General features: G+C 32.6%; 1 long non-coding RNA gene across 1 annotated transcript; it reads left to right on the plus strand.

Annotated features, from left to right (window-relative positions):
- The first annotated feature begins 1987 nt into the window (after nucleotides 1-1987).
- LOC134476413 (uncharacterized) lies at nucleotides 1988-23257 on the plus strand. Its single transcript, XR_010048025.1, has 2 exons — nucleotides 1988-18191; nucleotides 18344-23257. It is a non-coding gene; the product is annotated as an uncharacterized LOC134476413 (long non-coding RNA).
- Nucleotides 23258-24003: the final 746 nt, after the last annotated feature.

A 24003-nucleotide genomic window follows, 5' to 3' on the forward strand; every position in this document is an offset into this window, starting at 1 on the left:
GGATTTACTTCTATATAATCAGAGTGATAAGGGAAAGTAGAATTAAAATGTATTATGTACATATACCATGTCCCCACAATGAATGTAATCACTATGTACTACAAGCATGTACTAATAAAAATGTGAAAAAATTAATCGTGCTAAGAATAGGGAATTGTAAATGAAAATGTAGGTGAAAGATTAGTCTTGAAGTGATTCTAGAACTAGGAAGTTGAGTGGTAAGAATACTGAGTTCCCATTTGACTGTATCTGAGGAAGAAACTCAGGTAATTCATGCTTTCTATTACTTCCTGGAAGATGTGGTGAGCATGAACTAATTATCTTGACTTCTACAATATTTATGTTATTGACTTTTACAGAAAATCATTCTACATTTTTATGGTTCATATGAAATCCAATGCAAAAATAGTACTAATTTTTATATGAAAATCCAGTTTAAAACTCACTTAGAAATTTTGAGAAAAATGAACAAATTCTTTTATTTTGATATTGTAATATACATATTTACTTTCAGGTTATATTTTGTGTCTGTCTACCTATTTTAAATGAAACATTTTTAGAAATTTAAACACTTGTTAGGCTGTGAATTGATAAGTTACTTTTTAAGGTAACATTAGACAGTGTTCATCTTTAAAATAATGTTTATTCTAGAACCAAAATTAGCATGCTACCAATTAAGAATCCTTCCCTATTCTACTTTTAAATGCAAAATTAGAAGACTTTGAAGGATTAAAACTGGGTATCTCCTGCCTATTGATGCCTATTAGATATCTGTGGTAGTTTAGATCTATTATACCAATGTGCAATAATAAATTTGACATAGATTCAATATAAATGTAGATATGATTTATATTTCTTCACTTATTTTACGTTGGCCTACCTTGCACAATGTTATTACTTTATATGTTAGTGTATATAATTAGACTCACTTATTAATGGTACTAGCCAATGACTTTTTAATGGTGAGTGACCTGCCTTTGTATGATCTACTTTTTTCCTGCTGGAATTTTGATTGTTGCCTTTTAATTTTGTTTGTTTGTGCCTTTAATAGCTATATAATATTTTTGTCTTTTTTGCCAATTATATTATATTCTAAAATGCTTTTCCTTTTTTTTCTGATTGTACATTTTACATTGGTCACTAATCACATATGTCACCAATATCAACTTACTTGCAATTCTCAAACATGGTATTTTCCCTTAATAGAAAAGCTTCTCACTTTTCCTTCATGTTTACTTTTGAATAAACATAAATTTCACTTACCTCTAACCTTTTTCCAGTTTCATTATTCATCATTTCTTATTTTGACACTAACAGTTTTTTCTTAGCACTCTGTGTCTTTACACAGTGTTTATGAGTACCTGCTAATCTGCCATGAACACCAGTGAGGATAATGTCTGTACCATAACAGAAGAAATATACCAAAATGAAACTCTGCCTTGCATCTGGAAATCATTGACCCTTACACAAAATAGTGAGTGTATATTTTACATGGTTGCATCCTCTTTTTTCTCCTTTATTATTTGTAGTTTAATTATATGTAGATGCACATATAATTACAGAATGTGCAAATCACAGACCAGAAATTCAAATATAGACATTTACCCTAAGGCCGGAGAAATTTTAACCATTATGATATATGAAATTTTTAAAAGTACAATTAGAACAGTTTGTTCATGATTCCATAAAAATCAGCTGAAAATGTGAAACTAATTCAAGCTGGATTTTTCTTTATTGAGATAAAAAGCACAGAACTGATCAAATTACACTTTTCAATTTAAGTCATTTTGTAGTGCAAACAATTTGAATATTAATCATCATAAACTTTTTTATTTCACCATAATTGACTTTTAAAGTTTAAATTCATCATTTTGCCTAGTTTTAGCATTAATTCATTATTGCTAAAATGAAAAATCATATATATTAAGATATAAAAATATGTTAATTGGAAATCATATTTGTTATTTGGGCATGTGCATTTTTTTTTTTTTTTTTTTTTTGTACCAAGGATCGAACTCACAACCTTGCGCTTGTCAGGCAGGCTGTTATGCCGCTGAACTAAATCCCTGACCCCATGTGAATTATTTTTATAAAATAGATTTCTTTTCAGATTTTTCTTTAAATTTTGAAATAATAATGTTTTAGAATACAAAAATATTAGATTTTCAAAGTCTGACAAATCTCCGTCTTGGAAGCTGATTCAAAGTAGTGTCAAACCTTTTGTTGATAGCCTGATGTCTAAGGTGTAGATTTCTATATCCCGTCACATGTGTTTAGTCACCTCTAATCCCAGTGTTGCCAAGCACTAAGCAACTCAAATAGCACTATTTTGGGTTTTTTCTTTTTTGTCTAGTCCCCATGCTTCAATATACCTCCTGTTTTTCATCTCTTAAATAAATTACCTATAGTAATTTATTTAATTTATTTATTAATCCAGTTTCTTAATTTTAGGACAACTGAAACTAATTTTAAATTATTTGAAAACATTCATTACTACATTTTCATCTTTTTCATATACAGTTCACTTATTAAAACCCAGCAATAACAAGTGGATCATATTTCTTTGATGGTTTGTTTTGCAGGATATTCTTTTTTTCTTTCAGGAATTCTGTTTCACAGGGTTTAGGGGCTACTTTAGAGCTATATCAAGAAACTGTTGATCTGACACTTGTCATTATAAGTTTCATTTACTGGAAAAATTTTCTTTATCTTCAAGGTGAAAAATAGGGCATTGAGGAAAATCTCCCTAAGGTTACCAGTGGACTAGCAGCATCACAGCCCTCTTTTTCTCATTCAGTGAAGAAAGTATATTAGATATATCTTCTCAAACCTTTTCTCTTCTCCATTGCGCTGATTTATTTGCTATTATGTGAGGAAGAAAACTACTTATAAAATGCAGAAAAAAGAACTAATAAATTTATTTTTCTTTATGGTTCACAAATCCTAAGTCTGAATATCTGGTATCAAATGAGTTTTATCGATTAAAATTGACTGACTGACGATAGGCATGTGTTTGGAAATTCATAAACATTAAGTTTGTAGAGATAAAAAGTGAAACTTGTGGCTTTGAATTATCACTGAAATGTATTCTACAGTTTTATGCAAATAACTGTACCTCCTTTCTATGGTCAAGCTCTAAGATGCCTATGTGTGTGTATGCTGGGAAAGATATCTGCTTCCTAAAGTGCTTTGTTAACACCATAATTTTAAATTAAGTTTTCCAGAAAGCTGATCCTGCTGTACATTTTGGCATCTAAGATTAGGTCATGGCCATAAATCTTGTTTACGTACTTAATGCAAAGGAGATACTGCTGTCTTGGGAATCATGTGAGCCAGATTCTTTATTTTGCTCCTCTTACAAGATATTGACATATAAAACAAAATGCTCCCATTTTGTTTTGCATCTTTCTTCATTTAAAACTTTAAATAAAGAATGTTTATGCATGGTTCTTTTTCATTCATAAAAGTGGAAATCACTCTTAGTGTCTGCATGAGTAGGCTTGTATTCTTGTTCACGAATTTGTATGATAGATTGGCCCATAAAATCTTTATGTTTGGCTTGTGCAGCTGAGTTCATGTCTGAATAGGGAATGACAAAGAAGCTTTAGCATTTTGTAGAAATCAAAAAAACCATGCCTTCTAGATGGCCCTTAAGCTAGCTTTTAACTTCCTAGAAATCAGCCAGAAATGTATAATCAAATTTACCATTAATGGCACAGCATAGCATAAATCTTTGGGATATAATCTATAAGTTAATGCAAATGTATTCTTCAATATGTATTTGATTTTCATTATATTTGCATGGAAGCCTGCCAGTTCAGACAGACATATTTTTACCTTTCAATCTATCAGAAGTTAAAAGAAAAATGATGGATTGTGTCACTGACCAGTCCAACAGCCTATTTCTTCAACGTATCACTCTGTATTTACTATTTTCACTATATTGTTTTCAATTTCTGGCAAAATAGTCAGTTTTTGATCCTGGGTAGAAAATGTCAGTGCTCATATTTTATGGGGTTTTGGTCTTTTTGTGAAATGTAGGAGAGCATTCAATGAATTATGATATTGTCACCTGAAGTGTGTTTCTTTGCCAAATTTTAGCAAGAATAGAACTGATCATTTGCATGTACAAGTCTTTTCTTGAACCCTAACAGCAGTTCCCTCAGCCTTCTGCCAGTTCTCTCTCATGCTGTGAGACTGTAGTACAAACAAATCTTTTTAACCTTCCCTTTTCAAGGTTAATAGAGTTAATAACCCCAAGGAATATACATTTTTCCAGAGGAATTTAGAAGCCTAAATTTAGAAACTTAGGAGTTTAGAATTTCATCACTGAAATTCTAAATAATCTTAAAATAAATTGTTTCTTATTGCAAATATTTTAAGAAGAATGCGTATCTTGTACTACTACTTCATGAAAATGAACACTGCTCATCTTCAATATTTTCCTTACATTCTATACAAAAATAAGTATTTATAGGTAACATTTGTGTATTGTAACCTTATAAATCAGTATGTCTTCAAGTTGTAATTACTAATGTATTTTATGGTCATCTGATACTACGCCATGTTTCAGTATTCCTCAATAATCATGAGTTTATATTTTCAATGTTTTTTGACAACCTATATGGACAAGTTATAAGAAGCAAATCTTAACATTAAAGATTGTGATTTAATAAGGATTCTTCAGCTTAAGTTTTTAGTAATCCTTTTGCAATACTAGTTTCAAATGACTTTTTAAAAATTTTTTCATGGTATAATATTGTCTGTTTAGTTACATGCTTCTCTTACAACTTTTTTTGACCAGCTGTGTCTTAGATGTCTTCTTTCTATAACATTTATTTAGTAATACATTTTTAGTGCCTACTCTATATCAAATACAGTCCTACACGCTAGCTTTCCTACAGAGAATAAAATGTACTTACTTCCTGCAATTAACAACTTTAGGTACTTATGAGAAAAATGCATATGTGTATATATTGATATGTATTATAAAATGCATGTATATTAACATATATTAGAGAAGTGCATGTATATATTAGGTAGAGGGAAAGAGACAAAGAGGCAAACAGATAGGGATGCATCCAATTTTGGATTTCTGGATTGCAAGTGTCTAGGTAATTACCAAGTAAAGACAGAAGAAAGGAGGAGAAAAATGACAGTAATTGTCATGGACAGTAAATGGCATTTTAAGGCCTAGAAGCAAGAGTATAATCATACAAAGAACCAGAAAATAGTTGCAGAAAGGTGCGAGAGAACATTATTATATAAGTCCACCCTTCAAGTCATACAGTGTGTCTGAATTTTATGTGTTGTATGTTGTGCCTATTTGAAATAAAGAACTAAGAAATAGGCCCTGCTTTCAGAGTTTGACAGCTACTGTAAATAGTGTATCTCCCCCTGCCTTTGGTACTAGAAATGAACCCAGGAACTTTCCACTGGTCCACATCCATAGCCATATTTTACTTTGTTTTGGAATTGGGTCTTGCAAGATTGTATTTGATTTGGGAGAGTTAATTTTAGGAAGCTTTTATCACCTATACTGCAGACCTATGCTGCAGACTTGTGACCCTCCTGCATTTGCCTCACAGAAAGCTGAGATTACAGGCATTCACTCTCCAGCTATGTAATTTATAGTTAAGGATTAAGGTGGAGATTTTTTTAGGAAAAATTGAGTTTTATGGACCAAGTAATTGTACTTTTAATCCAGAACTCTCCCATTCATCTTACCTGCCTTAGCTACATTAAAGCAGGTGCTCACAAACTGTTATAGGTATGTTTCTCCCCAGATGCAATAACCACTACCTTTTCACAAAGAGGTAATTTAGAGATAATTTTCCTTTTTCACATATATTTGACTTAGTTCATCCAAGTGTGTGGTGGTTGTGGTAGTTCATGTGACAATGAGACCTGATTAGTCTCCTAAGTCATAAGGAAGTTTAAATGAACATGTAGTCATTGTACCATGCTGCCATACAGCTGAGAAGGTCCTCAAAGGCCTTTGGGCAGGAATTGAGCAGTTAAAGCATGAAATGGCCTAGGTATAAGAAGCTAAATTATGATGTGGCAAAGTAGAGAGATAAATGAAAGAGAGCATACTGAATTGGAAGTCATTCAAAGTACTAGACTGTATTCATCTAATTAAGCACAAGTTTAAGATTCCTGGATCCATTTGCCTGTCTTACTTCCTTGATAAAGAAACTATGGGCTAAAAAGTTGCCCAGCAAGTGGACAGAAAAGAAGGGACCACAAGTTATGACTTTACATGAATAACCATTTAAAAGGCTACCTGGAGATTTCCGTTAGTATTTTTGGAAAGTAATATTATATTTGATTTTGGAGAATTAATTTTAGGAAGCTTTTATCACCTATACTATACTTGCTAAGCAACAACTAAAATTTGTAATGCTGCCAAAATTGCAATGTCTTGATTAGCAATACAAAGAAAATGTACACTTCGTATAGGTTCCAGAACATGAGATTGGTGAGGGGGTAGGGTTAGGGATTGAACCCAGGGCCTCAGGCGTGCAAGGCAAGCACACTATCACCCAGTCAGAATACAGTATGTGAGTGATTAAAACAAGTGATTAATCTTCCTTATATGGAAGTCTTAGATATTCTTTATGGCCTTTGCACTTTCAGTTTAGTCTCCTGGGATTATGCTTCTCTGAGACACATTTTTAGTTCACTGTTTCATTCTCCTAAGCGAAGTGTTAACTTCTCAGTGAGTTCTTCCCTGGCTACTCTGTCCGCGTTTACTTCCTTTTATTTCTTATACTTCCTATACTGAAGCAGTTTCTTTTTCTAAAATGTCTCTTTAATATGTATCTATATCTAGGATGGAATATATTTTAAGTAAATTTTGCTTATTCTCTGTGATCCTAAGCTAGAAGATTGATCCTTAGAGGGATGGAAGGGAAGCAGAGAAAATTCTGAGATGCTGAAAGTGTTCAATAAATATCTATTGAATATTACATAAAATATTTTGCCACAAGATTAGTTTCAAAATAAATTTTAAAATGATTGATAACTTATGTATAATATTTCCATTTATATAATTTTCAAAGACCATTTAATTATAATACATGGTTGATGTATATTTGATAAAGCAGGATCAATTTTATTTGATTATTTTCTTTTTTATTTTTAGAGAAGAAACAAAAACAATATCACAAGATCTCAAAACAAATAGTACAAGAGTAACAAGGAATAGTATATTGCGTATTGTTGTCCTTAAATTAGGTACAGAGATTACACAAAATAAGCATGAAAGTTGTTCAAACAATGTAAGCACAAACCTTTCTTTGCAATGAACTAATAAAAATTAGTAGTAAAAGTATCTTAACTATCATATATTAGTATATAATTATATATGGTATAACTCATATATTTATATGTGATATAACTATTATATTTATAGATGATAGTTATGAAATGATATATTAATATATTTATATTTCTTTTTTCATTTCTACCATTACAGTTTCTCTTTCCTTTTGAATCGTTTCTTCCCATTTCAGAGTATCCATTGTGCATTTTGGATCTTAATTGCTCTATCAGCTTCTTATACTAGGAAGACAGTACAGGGTTTAGGCATGCAAATCTAATTTATTTCACTTGTGAGTATGGTCTCAAATTGCATCCATTTATTTATAAAAGTCTCAAATTTATCCTGCTTTATAGCTGACTAGTACTCCATTGTATAAAAATACCATACCTTAGTCTGGGAACCAGTGCCATGCACAGGCCATCACTGGATCAGCAACAGCCAGACCTAAACCTCTCCCTGTGAGTCAGCACCATTTGCAGACTGAGAGGAGAAAGGACAAGGCCACACCAGCAAACAAACTCAGTCCAGAAACCAGAATCATGTATGAGCCACCACTGGAAAAGCCAGAACCCAGTCCCCTCTGGCACATGGGCTGGGAAAAAAGGACTACCAATCATCCCTTCCCCACTCAGCATAAGTAACTGGCTTATCCAGAGAAACACAGGTTGTGATGATAGCTATGGAGATGAAATGCAATTGGATGCCTCTGGTGCTTTGGTGTTACACTAACATTGCAGGTCTAGGGCCAGTGGTCTGAGCATAGGTTCAGAGAATAGCAGTACACGGTGTGACATCTAAGGGAGATCTCCTAAAGATTGCAGCCTTTGTTGCTTCCCTATAATCTTGTTTGGAAGTCCTGTATCATTTCCATTGGTTTGTTGGGTTGGATTTGATTCTCTTTTGTCTTGTTTGATTATGTTAAATCCAGTGGAAGGAGCATATTTATTTCAAAGATAGCAAAATCTATTATGGTAGTGATTTTGGATTTACTATCGGCTTGTTTTGAAATCTGTTAGAGACCACTACGAAGCAGCTCTGAGCAGGATTTAAATTTTACTAATTGGCTTTCTATGTTTATCTGTGAGTCTGTCCTAGGCCTAGGTCCCTTGCCTGGTGATGGGAGCTGATTCATAGTAAGTGACTGGTCCTGGCTGAGGCCTGTAGTAGCCTGTGAGGCCAGAGATACCTAAAAGGGCAAGACAAGGCCACAGCTGCGGACACTTAGCTCCAACCCCAATTAACTAGGTAGAGACTGCAGTTGCAAAGATTACTCCTACAGTCTCACTTCTACCATGTCTTCCTGATAAGACAGTGCTACTGAATTGACTTGATTCTTTACTTGGAGACGTCCTTGAAGTGACTCCCAAGGTTCTGCTCATTGCCTGCACTTTCCTCAGTCTCTCTGCCCTTTGTCCTTGGTCCTAATATAAGTGGACTGATCCAGAGAATCCTTTGTCTTTACCCTTGAAGACTTGAGCTTAATTAAAGAGTTTTGATTCTCCTGGAGCCCTAAAAATCATACAATTTGTGTCTTTTAATTTAACCTCCACCGTACACTCATTTGAGAGATTGGGGATCTAAGACGAAACCCGATAGAAATCCTTTACTGCATTCATTGTTTTCTTTTTATTGTTTCTATTCTTGTCTGTTCTGTTTGATTTTTACTATGTCTGAAGTTATCTGCAGCTATTTGAAGACATCAAATGGCATTATAGTAACTATTATTGATTTTGTAATGTTTTGAAGTCCTGAATCTCTTACACTGGGTTGTTTTATTGGTTTTATTCTATTTTATTCTCTTTAAAATAAAATTTTAAAGAAATACCATCCTTTTAAACATTCCTCAATTGATGGGCATCTTGATTGTTTACAAGATTTAGCTATTACAAATTATGCTGTTATAAACATGGGTGCATACATGTCACTGGTATAATGTTTTTAATTCTTTTAGTAAGGCACCCAGAAGGAGAATAACTGGGTCAAATGGGATCTCCAATCCTAGTTTTTTGAGGAATCTTCACTCTGATTTCCATAGTAGATGCACCAGTTTATACTCCCACCAACAGTAGAGAAGGGTTCCTTTTTCTCCACAACCCCTGCAGCATTTTTATTGGTTGATAATTGTTCAACCAGATCTGCCATGGGAAGTGTGCTGGATATGGAGCCGATCTTGGCCTCTGGATGTGGGGGCTGGGACTGGTCTGCAAAAACCAACTGCTGACTCCTTTCTGCTGCCTCAGACACTTCCACATTGCAGGTCTCTCTGCCTATTCTGCCTGCCTGCCCAAGGTGTGTGTGCCCGCACACCCTGCATCTGGTTGTCAAGGATCTCATTTGGGTGTCTAGTTGCTCTGCCCGTCAAATACATGTGTTTGATTATTCTCAGGAGTAATGATAAAATATTTGTTAGTAAAAATCTGAACTAAAAGTCTCAATCTTAATGTTTTCCACACCATTATGTATGGATATGAATGTAACAGTGCTATAGAAAAGTAAGCAGTAAGAAAGTAAAAATGAAAAATAGTGTAAATCTATATGTGTTCTACTTTTAAAGATGTAATTTTCTAAAAGTAATAGTGCCAATCTCCATTTCATTCAGCAGAGTATGGCTCTTGTTCTATATTCTTGTCAATACTTTTTAAAAAGTGTATATATTCTAGTTGGTATGTTGTGATATCTTATTTTTATTTTAATATATAACTTTTCCAATTACTAAGGAGATTGAACATCTTTCCATATGTGTCAGTCATTTTGATGCCAGTTTTCATAAAATGTCAGTTTTTCTATTGTGTCATACATTCTTTAATTGATATATAAGATTCCTTTATAATTTGTAGATCTGAGACCTTTGTCAAGTGTGTATTGGAAATACTTTCTCTGAGTTTATTGCTTGCTTTTTAATTCTCTTAATAATATCTTTTATGACCAAAATTTGTTAGTTTAGCATAGTGCAATTTATTACTTTTTCATATGATTAGTACTTTTAATATCTTAGGCGAATTTTTACAAGTCCAAGGCTATGAAGGAATATTATGGTATTTTCTAGAAGGCTTGTTTCCCAATTAGTTCCACAGTTGATTTCTGTATATTGGGTGAGCCAAGGTTCAAATTTTATGTTTTTCATATGAATATACAAAGAGACCAACAATATTAACTGAACGAGTAACTTTATTCAAATGTGGCAGTAACTACACAGCTTTTTGAAAGCTACCAACTTTGAGAGCAAAGCAATGCTGAGCAAGTCACCTCTACTGTTCAGAACTGGAAATTTGATGGCATTGCGTTTTCACTCAAAATAAAGTATCCTAAGAAAAAAAAGAAAGAAAGAAAATGTTTCTCCTCTTTCCCCAAGTAGAATATTCTCTTGGCTTGAGTTCCACAAATATGTTCACTGAAACAAAACCAAGTATTTCAGACCAGACATAGAACTAAAATTGTAACAAAGATGATTCAAAGGCCTTCATAGAAAGATGGCAGGTCTACAGCTTCTTATATCTTAATAACATCAACTTTTAAAATATTTTAAAATTTTAAAATATTTTCAAATATTTCTTTTGACCTTAACTTTAAAAATCTGGTTACTTCATCTCTTCACTGTATAAAATTTCAGAAGGGAGGGTTTTAAATGCTTCTCAAATTCAAATGTGAGCATTGTCTTCATTATTTTTTCATTTGTTATTTAAATTATATTTTAATAATAATTACATTTTTAAAACAGTGAAAAGCCATGTTTAAAATACCTTGGTACCAAGAAGCAAGCCCTGCCTGCACACTAGTGCTATGCACAAGCCTCTGGTGCCAGTAGGACAGACAGACTCCAGTCTTTTCCCATGAGTCAGTGCCATGGGAAAAATCAATGTAGGGGAGAGAACAAGAAGTCACCAAGAAGCAAACCCTTCTTATGAGTCAGTGCCACATGTGGGCTGCCACCATCAGGGGAAGAACCATACCTCAGCCCATTCCAGCGTGTGGGCTGGAAGACAAGATATACCACATACCCACCCACCCAGCACCACCATAAGTGAAGTGCTGATCTGGAAAAACACAGGCTGTGACAATAGCTATTGAGGTGAAATGCAATTCGATGCTTGTGGTGTTTGGTGTTTCACTGACTTTGCAGGTCTAGGGCTGGTGGTCTGATCATCTATTCAGAGGATAACCATACACAGTGTGGCATATATGGGAGATCTTCTTCTGAAGGTGGTAGTCATTGTTAACTCCCTATTATCTTGTATTGAAGTCCTGTATCATTTTCATTGTTTTGTTGCGTTGGGTTGTTTTTTTTTTTTTTTGTCTTATTTGATTTTGTTATATCTGATTGCATGGGCAGCTATTTCAAAGATAGCAAGATATATTTTGGTAACCATTTTGGATTTGCTGTTGTCTTGTTTTTAAGTCTTTTATTGCATTCATTTTTTTTTTGATTTATTGCTTCTATTCTGTTCTGTTTTGTTTGATTTTTCCTATGTCTGAAGCAATCTGCAGCTATTTTGAAGACAAGATTTTGTATTGTTTTGAAGTCATGTGTCACTTACACTGGTTTGTTTTGATTGGCTTTTTTCTATTTTGTTTGGTTTTATTCTCTTTAAAAAAATAAAGACATTGGTAAATTCATTCTAGAAACTCTAGAGTTTTTCATTTTTTTAAAAAATAAAATTTACTATCAAGTAATTATAAGCTGGGATTGACATGCTGTTCATAGTCATGAAATAATAGTTTAGCATAAAAGGACAAGTTATTCTCTGAATTAATAAAAAATACAGCTTAATCAATTTTGACAAAGTCATCACACCTCTGTACCTATTACCCAGTTTGAGAAATAAAACATTATGAAGGTTGTAGAAGTCTCTCTTCTACTTTGTAATAGTGCCTAGCACTATTCCTTTTCCCTTTCTAGAAAGTAGCCATATTTTTCTTACTAAAAATTGATTAGTTCAATTTGTATATGCTATATTCATGACAATATTTGGTATTTATTCCTGTGTATTCTGTTGTGCCTGACTTCTTTCACTTTATTTCAATCAGTGTTATGGCTATAAATTCATCGTGTTGTTGGATGAGCAAATTTTTTCTGTTGTTCTTTTTCCTAAAGATTATTTGATTTATGGATATACTACCAAATAGTTATCTATTCTATGCCATACATTTAGATATTAGTGGCTAATAATGCTATTATGAATATTCTGTTTAAATCTATAGTGCAAATATCTATGCTTTTTTTTGAGTAGATTTAGTGACTTTTCTAAGGTGATAAAAACATTGGCCATTCATATCCACTGTGTATTAGATTTCCAGTTGCTTCATAGCCTCACTCAAACTTTAAATATTGCCAACTTTTTAAATATCTGTCATCCCAGTAAATATGTAAGGCTATTTTGTGTTTTTAATTTACAGTTCTCTGAGATTGGTAAGGGTTGGTATTTTAAATATGAGCTCTTGGTCATTCATGTATATTGTAGTATATCTTCCCTACTGTGGCTTTTATTTTTTTCCTATTAATGATATCTTTTTATAAATAATTTATTCCTTTTGTTTCTTGGTATTTATAGTTAACTATTTATGTATCTTATTTGAGAAAAATCTTTCCTATCTTGAGATCACAGAGACCATCTTATCTTTCAAAACTGTACCTTTCACATTTAAAATATGGACATGAGCATTTCCTTAAGTTATCCTTCAAAAAGATGAGCCAATTCATATGCCAACTAAAATATGCACAAGAATTAACTTCTTTACACACTTTCCAAAACTTACTCAAATTGGTTATTATTAAAATTTTTATTTTTTGCCATTATTATAACTGAATTAGAACTTTTATTGCTGTTCAAATTTATGATATATTTCAGACATATATAAGTAATAAAGATTATCATTACAAAGAATATTAAAATACCCATTTATCAAAATCCATTATTAATATCTAAAAATAAAATTACATTGGTTGGGGAAAATCACCTAGTTTAAAATTCTTCACATTGAAAAAGCATGAACCTAACTATGCTAATGGAATAATGGAAAAATGTTCTCCAAAGCACTAAGTCTATAGAGGGTATCATGGTGCTCCTGCAATAGCATTTCTTAGTACATGTATACACTATATAAGTACATATATACACTATATAAGATTATTAAAAGAAAAAGAGACCAATAGCTGTAACAAACAACCTTCAGTCACTCAGAAGCTGTGGATAATAGTGGGATTTTCAGTGTATCTTATATGTGCTCCTGTTTGGAGAGTATTTGCATGTTAGCAGGATGCCTACTATTCTTAGAATATTAGTGCAAAGTTAGTTAATGCATGCCAAACATCAGGAGTAGAAACTAAAGGTGAACAGAATGCCCATCCCAACTATGATTACAAAGCAAGCACAGTGGTCTGACACTGCCATCTGATAGGGTAGGAAACCTACACATCCTTCTTAGGGAGTAGCTTTGGACTGGGAAACTTACATTCCCGAGAAGATACAAATGATTTAACGTGAGTCCAAATTCAAGATATTGCTTCTACTATTGGATACTGTTTTAATCTCAGGTAAGAATGAAAGAAGTTTGTAATTCTCTTTATTACTTCTAGACCAGACAAAGTTATGAAAGGATTCTGAAATAGAAATTTCACATTCTTTGCTTGTTAGTATTGTCTTCTATCTCACCATTATAAATGCTAGTGGGTGGAATATTTTTCGGAGAATGACCAAACAGAAACAGGAAAAGCTCATCTCAGCTGATATGGCCACTTAACCAATTATACTTTAACTTGAAAAAATAGAAGTCTTTCTTGAAAAAATAGACTATACAAAGTTTGAAACTCAAAAACCTTTGTAATGCAATAACTCAATTGTTCATAATTCTTGCGTCAGGGAAGTTCTTTACAAATGAAAAAAATTTTATTACTAAATCTTTAATATATGCTTAAGGATTTTCCCTTTAACTTTTTGTTATTGGTTCATCTTTAAGTATAATGTGCGTGTCAGGATATCTTACTTTAGGATAATTTTTTGTTTTTCCTACTATTTAAATAAAAAATATAACCCATGAATTTTGAATAAGTTATTTTAATATTCTCTAAAAGAAATGCATCTGATATCCTAAGAATGGCTGCTAGTTTAGTCAAATTGGTTATTTTGTGACTTTGATTTTTAGTACATAAGAATAAAATAATGTTAACTTATAAAAACAACCTGACATTCTAAGTGGAACTTTTATTTTGCTTTCAGGTTTTTTTTATTCTAAACATGTAATATATATTAAATCACTTTATCTATTTTATTGATAGTATTGCTCAGTCATCTTCTAATCCTTCTTTGTAATTCTCAGTTGTAGCTGGAACGCCTTAAAAGGAAGCTAGTTTCTTTGAAATTCCTTAACATTTGACTCTTGTAAAGTTAATGATCATATAAGGATTAAATTCATTCCAAGAATTTTACTGCTCTTTACTATTTTATTACTGTTGCTTAGTCTCATCAGATGTGGTTTTTCTGGGTTTTTTTATAATGTTAAATTCTTCTAGTTTATTCATTCTATAAAATTTATCTTAGTTGTTGTCTAGTGCTTAAGAGAAAGAAATAATATCTACAAAGCAATCAGCAGCCCTAAGAAAACAAGATTTTTCTTAACTATAGTTCTTCAAAGTATCTTCTAAAGTAGGTTTAACTGGACAGTATTGAAATCTTTAACCTTAAGAAGGTGAAGTGAGAGGATCATAAATTTGAGATCAATATAGGCAGTCTTATCTCAATAATAATTTGTTCGTAGAGTTGTAATTGTCCTAAACTTATGAATTTGTCTTTTTCTCCTGCACCTATAATAAATATAAATGATTTGAATTGAAATACATCATTTTGGTCCATCTCTATATGACTTCCCAGCTATTCCCAGCTATTATAACTTCTCTCTATATAACTTCCCAGTTATTAATTCAGCATATGTGACCATGTGAAAAGAGTATACTAGTTTTATGTTCAAGTCCTGCCTACCTGCAAAGTCATAAATGACAGTATTATTTGAAGAGAAAGTTGCCTGAACAACAGGCATTTTTTGATTATTTCGTATAATCCTCTATCAAAGTCATGCTATCACTATCTGTATCATGCTATTCATGTTCTCTCCCAGTGTAGAATGGTTGTTTTTGTCATACTCGTGTGGGTTTTATCTTCCTAAACTGTATAGTCACAGATTTCTTTTAACCTTCTGTCTTATTTTACCTATTTTTAGCTTTGCTTGATAGCCATTGTAAGTAATTTCCATATGGGGATACATGTTATAGACTGAAGGAGTAAAAGGAAGTTTTAAGAAGTAAAAGGATTCTGGGAAATGAGGAGTGGAAAGCAAACATTGACAGTGGGTGACAATTAGGTAAATACGAAATTTCTCAAACTAGTAGATTTCTTCTCTTAGTCTTTCAATTCACCTCTATACCGCCAGTCTACACTCAGTTTCAAATGTTCTTCTTTGCCTTATCCTCAAAATAAATGACTTTAGATGTAGTTTTAAAAAGCCCAGTACTACGCAAGTTTTTGTTTTGCTTATACAAGACTAGCCAAAAAATTTACTAATATTGTTTTTCCAATTATGTGAGCCTATTTATCCTTAAAGTTAAAAGAAAGAAGAAGAAAACAGTTTTTGTTTTGAAATAACAAACTACTTAAAATTCCAGTAACTTCACAGAAAAGTCAACTTTATAGGAAGTTTTCTAGAAACAGATATTCATGTAATTTTGATCCAAAACACTATACTAGGAAGATATATTTTCAAACAAAAGAAAAAACAAAGAGCTTTTCTTGCCAAGAATAAATGTAAAAATATTTCTCCCATAGAAAAACTAAAGGTTCATCATAAGTAAACAAATCATTTGCTAATGAGAATGTACTCTTTCAATTAGTGGGTATAGGGTAAAGGAATAGTTTAGAGTACCGTAGAAATCACCAGAGAAAATGGTACTTTTACCAGGGTTTTTCTTGCCATAGGTCCATTCTCTGGCAAAATTGTCCCAGTGAGCAGTGTAAAACTGTGGAAAAGCTCCCCCTCCTACCATGAAAGCTAATGCAGGACAGTGACCAATATAGGAAAAGGTTTTGGGGTGTTTTTTTTTTTTCCATTAGTCAGAGGAAATCTGAAATGCTTATCTAGTTCTCTACACTTTTAGTGTCAGGCATCTTTGATATCTGTATATCATGTAGTTATCAAAGTATACTAAGTAGGTGATAATAAAATGTCATTTTACTCCACATACTTCAATGGCTCTAAAATTCAGGTGTATTTCTGCTTTGTGTTCCAATTAACTGACCAAATCTATATTTCATTTAATAGGTTCTAACTCTGTTTTCTTGATTTCCATTTTTTCTTGATTTTCTTGATTTCCATTTTTCCCAATTTCTGATGAATTCCAGTATTCATTTAAATCTTACACGTGCCTATAAATTATCCTTCACATTTGTAGAAACCTTTTGCACTATATGACTACCTCTAGCCTTAAGAAGGAACCTTTAAATCCAGGGGTGGGCAAACAAGGTTAAATAGATCTGTGAAACTACAGTGGTAGTTCTTTTAGAGAGTGAATCGGGATTTAGTGGTAGCCATTGCTTCAAATGGAGACTAAGAAAAAGAATAGGCATGTCTTAGCATTATTTTCTATTTTTAAATTTCCATTTCCAATCAGTTTTTATAATTCTTCTCTCATTTTTTTCATCAATACTCTTTCACTCTACACTGAGGAAATCCTTACTCTCCGAACGTCTTTAAACTAAAGAGTTGTTAAAGAGATAGGACAAAGAACACAGATTAGGACTTTGTGGAAGTAGGAAGGAAATCTAGGATGAGGGGAGAAAGAGATATGGCAGAAGGAGTGTAAAAATGATTAAGATGTGATTTTTATGGAGTCTGCCAAAAATGTATGCACAGTTCAGCAGTTCACTATGCTAATAAATGTCTGGAAGCTAATGGCTACCACTTGGAGCACCTTTTGTAATTGTAGAGGCCAAAGATAACTTGTATTAATCTCATGATGTCTCAACAAGTTTAGCATTAAAATATTTATACAAGTTTTTCTAATTCATTTATTTTTTGGCAGTCTGTATGTGTACTAATTCTGTAAGATGATTGTAATTATTATATATTGAAAAAATATACTAATAAAATATACTTTAAAAAATGACTTCAAGAGTGAGAGTTTCGTGATGTTTTCTGTTATGTGAGCTTAGTACTTAATGAGAGGGTTGGGAAGGATAGGAGGGAGGTAAAGGGAATGAAGTACCATTCATTCAAGCTTTATCATCTGTAGTAGTAGAAAGGAAAAGCCAGTGAGAAAAAGATTAGAGATGCAAAAGAAGAAGGAGTAGGGATGTGTGTGTGTGTGTGTGTGTGTGTGTGTGTGTGTGTGTGTGAGAGAGAGAGAGAGAGAGAGAGAGAAAGTTGTGTTGAATGAAGGTACTGGATAAGTTTACTAAAACAATGGGGTAGAGAACTAAAGTTAAGACAGATAGCTCCAATCTTAGTAAACTAAGACATGTCATCTGATTTCATTTGTTTAATTTTTCAGATAATTCAAGTGATTGACAGAAAAATTTATGTACTGGTTCAAGAAAGCTGACTGAATGAACATTTTAACAACTTTTATCTTCTGAGCTGACCAAATTTTCATTGAAATGACAGAAGAAATATAGAACAATAATAAATTCATATCAACTTAGAAAAGAAGAGTGCCATCAAAAATGTGAATTTCTGGAACATATAAAAAACAGTATAAGATATATGGCATACCTCAATAGAGTTGACTGTACATCTCTATAGAGATAGTAAAGGTGCTCCAAAACAAAAGAACCTATAAATAAGTTCAAGAGAAAGATTTGTGGGAATTGCAAAGAATAGGGTATGTATGATTAACCAGATAATTAATTATAGGGTGCTATTGCACCAGAACCCTATTATAAAAAGTGTTGATTCTCCTGAGTATAGCATAAAGCCACAAGTATGTTAATCCATATCTGATATGGGACATTCCTATCTATTTCTGATGGACAGGCTGTCCCCCGGCTCACAGGCATGAAAAGAGGTTGAAGAATACCGCTCAGAACATGTGCTAACCATACAGGCCAGCTTGACAGTGTGTTCACCACCCAGTGAATCATTAATTTTCAGCCTCAGAGCCAGGTAAACACTCTCTTTGTCTTTGTGTCTTCCCAATTTATTAAGATGAGAACTCGTTTTCTATTTGGCTCAGCATTCAGTCCTTTGGTTAGTGGTTATGATCCTAGACAATCACAGCGTCTTCATATGAGGGAGAAAACTAATCACAACAGTTGTGACATCCTGGGTAGTGTGGTACAATTAGCAATAACAACAGCATCATGTACAGCCTAGCAACTGACAGACTGTGGAAACTGTTAATTTTAACCATAACAGCAAAGTCTACAGTTGGATAACGAAATCCAGCCACATACCAGGATATGTTTCCTATTAGCAGAGTGATTTTACCCAGAGTGTGGGGGGGTGGGGGTTAACGGGGAAAGGGAACAAAACAGATTTAAGTATGGAGAGATATAATAAAAGTGAGGCTGTAGGGCAAAGGATGATCACCCAATTTGGGGAAACTGGAGAAGAATTCAGGGGAGAAAGAATGAAAGAAAAAGCAAAAGGGCAGTTTTCCTTCTGTTAGTAACTGAGAAAGCTGACTGTATGAATTTGTCTTCTCCTTTAAGTTCTGTCAATTATTGCTTTACATAGTTGAAGGAGTGTGAAATCTAAATTAAAATATTTTTATCTTCCTAGTGAATTCCCTTTTATCACATGTTCTACTTTAATAATATGATGATATATTAGCCTTTTTATTATCTTTTCTATGGCATATCTTTTTTCATCTTATTATTTCTAACTTTATCCTTATGTTTAAATAGTCCTTAAGGATTTAAGTACTACCAAGTAAAAGCATCTTGTTGATTTTAAAAATAATTTGAAAATATTTGCTCTTTAATTCAACTCCAACTACTTACTTGTGCTTATACTAATCATGTAACTGTTTTCTGTTTGTCTCACTTGGTTTATAGTTCTTTTTTTCCCTTTCATTATATAATTTAAAGTTAATTAGATCAATCTTTTGCAAATAGGTACTATTTGAAAATATGTACTATAAAATTTTAAAAGTCAATTTAAATTAAAGATACTTTATTATTCTGTTTCCCCAACCATTTTTTGTTTGTTCATTAAGTATTCTTTCACTGTTTTACTGCATATCCTAATGAGTACAGCGTACTGCCAAGACACACTGTCTTCACACTTTTACATTTTCTAGGCGATGCTAGGACCTTCGATATTTTGACTCCTTATAATGCCACTTTTTGTATAATTATTATCAATCACTTTAAATCTATATGTTTTAGTTCCCCCCAAATATAATACTGTTGTATATAGTCAATAAACATTTGTTTATATGCATTTTTATTCATATTTAATTCTTTCCGGAATTTTTGTCTTTCAATTTGGAATCACTTTTCTTTGCCAGCAAAATTCACCTTATTATTTATTTTTGTGAGGATATACCATTGGAAATTTTACTGGATTTTTGTTTTTTTGAAAATTACTTTTTTTTTTTAAATGTTCACTTGTGGAGAATATTGTGGTAGATGTAAAATTCTAGGAAAACAGGTTTCTTTTGACAGTTTGAAAATAACATTCCACCGTATTATCTCTATTGATCATAATAATTATTTCTATATCTTTGAAGGTAATTCACTTTGTCTTTTAGCTATTTTCACCTTTTTTCTTTGTTTTTTATTTTTAGCAGGTTTCCTTGATACCCTCGGCGTGGTTTTCTTCATCACTATGTCTTTCACTTTGAATATTCTTTGCCTTCCTCAATTGCTTCTGTCCTATTTTTTTCTCTCTCTCTGTCTTTTACCTCCTGAAACTCCTATTAGACACGACTTCAGTAGTCCCTTGTTGAAGCTAGAATTTTTAAATATTTCTAGCCTTTGTATTCACCACATTTTAGCAGAAATATCTTCTGATGTTTCTTCCAGATCATGTCCTTCTCAGATTCTTTGTGAATTACTTACTAAGCTTAAACTTCAGTTCTTATGCTTTCTTAGTTCTAGAATTTTTATTCTATTTTTTAAAAATTGTAACTCTTTAAATTCTTCACTATATCTTTCATTTGTAACGTATTAATCATTGCTCTTCCTACCCAGCTGGATAATTTCAATAAATTAGTTGTCAATTAATTTGTGGAAATTTTCTCCTACACTGTTTGTGTCATACATATCTATTTTTATTGATAGTAAATACTGTCTTCATTAAAGTGTAGTGACTCTGGATAGAACTACTATTCTTCATGAACTCTGGTGAACAGAGTATTGTCAGTTTACTTTTATCTAATTATGGATCTTGAACAGATTTTGTAAAGCTCATTGAACCCCCTTGTTTATCTATACATTTCTAGTATGTGCAAGGATTCTCAATTGAGATTCTGGAAATTTTAGTCAGGATTGTTCCCCGTTGGAAATTTGAGAACTCTTGTTTTTATCTGTGTGCTACATTAGGGTTTTTCTCTGAGACTGAGAAACTTTGCTCAGCACTTCACTGGTTTTCTGCCTAATTTTTTATCCTCACTTTGTATAGTTAAATTATTCACAAAATTATCTCTGATTCTTCAGTAGGAGAAATGGGTTTTAGTTGGTGCTTTGCTTTGTTAGCCAGACTTCAGACTGTGTATCATTAAAGTGGTTATTCCTGTTTGGAATAGTCATAAGATTATAAAATTTAACGCTGGAAGGAACTGAAGACATCATCTTCTATTGGCTAACCTCCCACACAGTGCAGAAATGTTTCCTGCCGCATCCTTGGCATATGCTCATCCGGTCTCAATTTGGATATCTTCAGCAAAGGAGCTCATCATTTCCTGAAACAATCCATTCTGTTGGACAACTCTATTTTAAAAATCCTTATGTTGAGCTAAAATATGTCTTTTTGTAACTTATACTCATTTACTCATTGTTTTAAGTTTTCCTTCTGGAGTAAGTCAAAACAAGAGAACATTTCAGATAGCTATACTTAAAACAGATCTAAATGGCATTCCTGTTTTCTCATTTTCTCATTCTCTCTCTCTCTTTCTCTCTCCCTCTCTCACACACACTTACACACATTTATGTGCATAAACACACATTTTTGTCTCAAAACATCAAACACAATTACTAAACAAATTAATAATCTTAAGAAATTGCTTTTATTTGGTCATTATTAAAATGCTAGTTTTATACTATGCGAACTTCTCTGACAGTTTGAAGACAAATCTTTGTGTAATTATCGTAAATCCTATTTTTGGACAAAAAAGGAGTTTGAAGATTTCCACTATTTTTGGAAGTGACACTACATAACCACTTGTGGAGCTGCAGATAAATTAATCTTCAGTTGCCAAGAGGCAGATGAATTCTTAGCTTATGCACGTTTGTTTTTTGTTTTATTGAAACTTGCATATTAAAGCTTGTTTGAATTAATGATAATAATCATATAGTAACTAATATTTAGTGAATATTTGCTATGTATAATTAAAGTATCTTGTCTTCATTTTTGGACTGAACTTTTTGCTCAGTAAGAGGTCTCCTAACCCTTTAAGTGTAGTTTATGATTTAAACAGAGCACAGTATCAGAGAAGTTTCTGTTAGCAATCCTACTGAGGCTACCCTCAAACTATGCAGACTACCCAGGCACACTAGGAGTAGGAGTCATTCTTTGTTAAAGCTGAAATTCTGTATACATATTTTTAAAGAGCCAAATAGCTCTAAAATACACTCTTAAAAGTTTATGTCCTGTCCTACTTATGATTTAAACTCACAACTACATTTTATCCCCTTTTTCTCTTTCATGATTTCAGCATGTAGTTTTGAGTGCACAAATTGCCATTTTTTAATAGCCTGTGAAAAACGAAAAAAATCAACTTGCCTTATTGCATCTTTTCTCAGTTAAAATGGTGGAAAGTTATTGTGTGCAAGGCAAAAATGCTGAACCTCAGACAGTCCCTTAAAAGTACTGAAGCTATTGTCAAAATATGAGAAGAGGTAGAGTTTAAATAATCAGAGCCACTGTGATTACAACTGTAAACTTTGCAAAGCTAGTTGAAAGACAGAATGGGCAGCATCTGGTGTCTGACTTTCATTCTCATTTAACTGGTCTGGATTTGTAATATTTTCAATGCTCATTTTTCTTAGTTCATGTTTTCAGTGTGTAATGATTACATTTGTCATGGGGAATTGATACACGTGTGTAACATATCTTAACTCTTTTTTATCCCCTTTTTTTCCTTTCCTTCTCTGCTTCCTCCATCTCTCAGTCTCCTTCCCTTTTGTAATTTTTAAATGTTGTCTAGGTGATTTAAACATATGTGTAGGGTTCTGAGTTGCTGTGCTAAATCTACTGTGACATGGAACAAACCCAAGAATTTTTCCTATGCTCAAGATTTATAATCACGAAGTTGGGCACAGGTAAAGTGCTGATAGTTTAAAGGTACATACAATAGGATCCCACAGATTACAGATATTACTTTAAAATCAGTAGATTACTTGATATATCTGGTTAGTTCTAAGACAACCTTTAGAATCCTGCTTGTTAGATCAAGGGTAGAGAGAATTGCACTTTTCTTTTAAAAAAAATCACTTACATTAAATCTTGTGTTCATAAGATAGAATATCATTTTGTAGTATTTTATACTCTAGAATTGCTTTGAAACAATGATTAAGTAAATTTGAGGGGAAATATGTGCATCTTCTTTCTTTTGTGAGATGAAAAAAATAAAGCATAAAAATACTGACTGTCCTCTGTTCCTGTCTTTGATTTTTACAAACTAGTTTTAAAGCCATTTCTATTTGTTCTGTATCTAAGGAAGCGAGTTTCACGCAACTGATTTTCATTTGATATAATATTAAAATGGTTATCATACCAAAATGCCTTCTTTTGTGGTTTTTCTCATTTATATATTGCAACAATCACTTAGTTTACCTGTGTTCATTGTGCGATGGGTCGAGAAAAATATTTTTTTCATTTTAAAAAAGGGTAAAACTAAACATAACAAATAGAACAAAGCAGATCAGAAATAACAATGTGACTCAGATTTCAAAGCAAGACAACAGCAGATCTACAATAAAGTCTCTTTTCTTCTAAATGGTTGTCTATATCTTTACACACAATGAATTCACTTTAATATCAAACGTCCTTTCTCTTTTAATGACTTTTCAGCATGCCATTACTCTGTTTTTGCCCTTACAACATTATTTTTCCTCAGTCAATTATGTCCTAAAAAAATAACTGCCAAATGACCATTACACATTGGTTTGGTATTTCTGATTCTACTTGCTAGAAAGAAATGCATCTCACGTGGACAGCAGCCCAGCTCTCGTGCAGGTCTTAAATGCATAACACTGACAGGAAGCTGAACCACAATCATACTTCAGAGAGTTAATAGTTTCCTCACACTCTTCCCTCTGTAAAGTATATTAAGCTGAGATTATGCATATGACTTCAGTTCTTAAAGGTTTACAAGTATAGCTGGAATGCTTAGTATTTGATTGTTACATAAATAAGTGTTTGAGAACATATGTAAACTTGACAGTGTTAGCACCAGATGTTCTAGTAATACAGTAATGTACTTTGAATGTCCGTTCTCACTTAACTTGTTCATCTTGGCAATATCTCTT

This window comes from Cavia porcellus, unplaced genomic scaffold, assembly GCF_034190915.1.
Source record: "Cavia porcellus strain 051 isolate PalLab524CR breed Dunkin Hartley unplaced genomic scaffold, mCavPor4.1 scaffold_6, whole genome shotgun sequence".
NCBI lineage: Eukaryota > Metazoa > Chordata > Mammalia > Rodentia > Caviidae > Cavia > Cavia porcellus.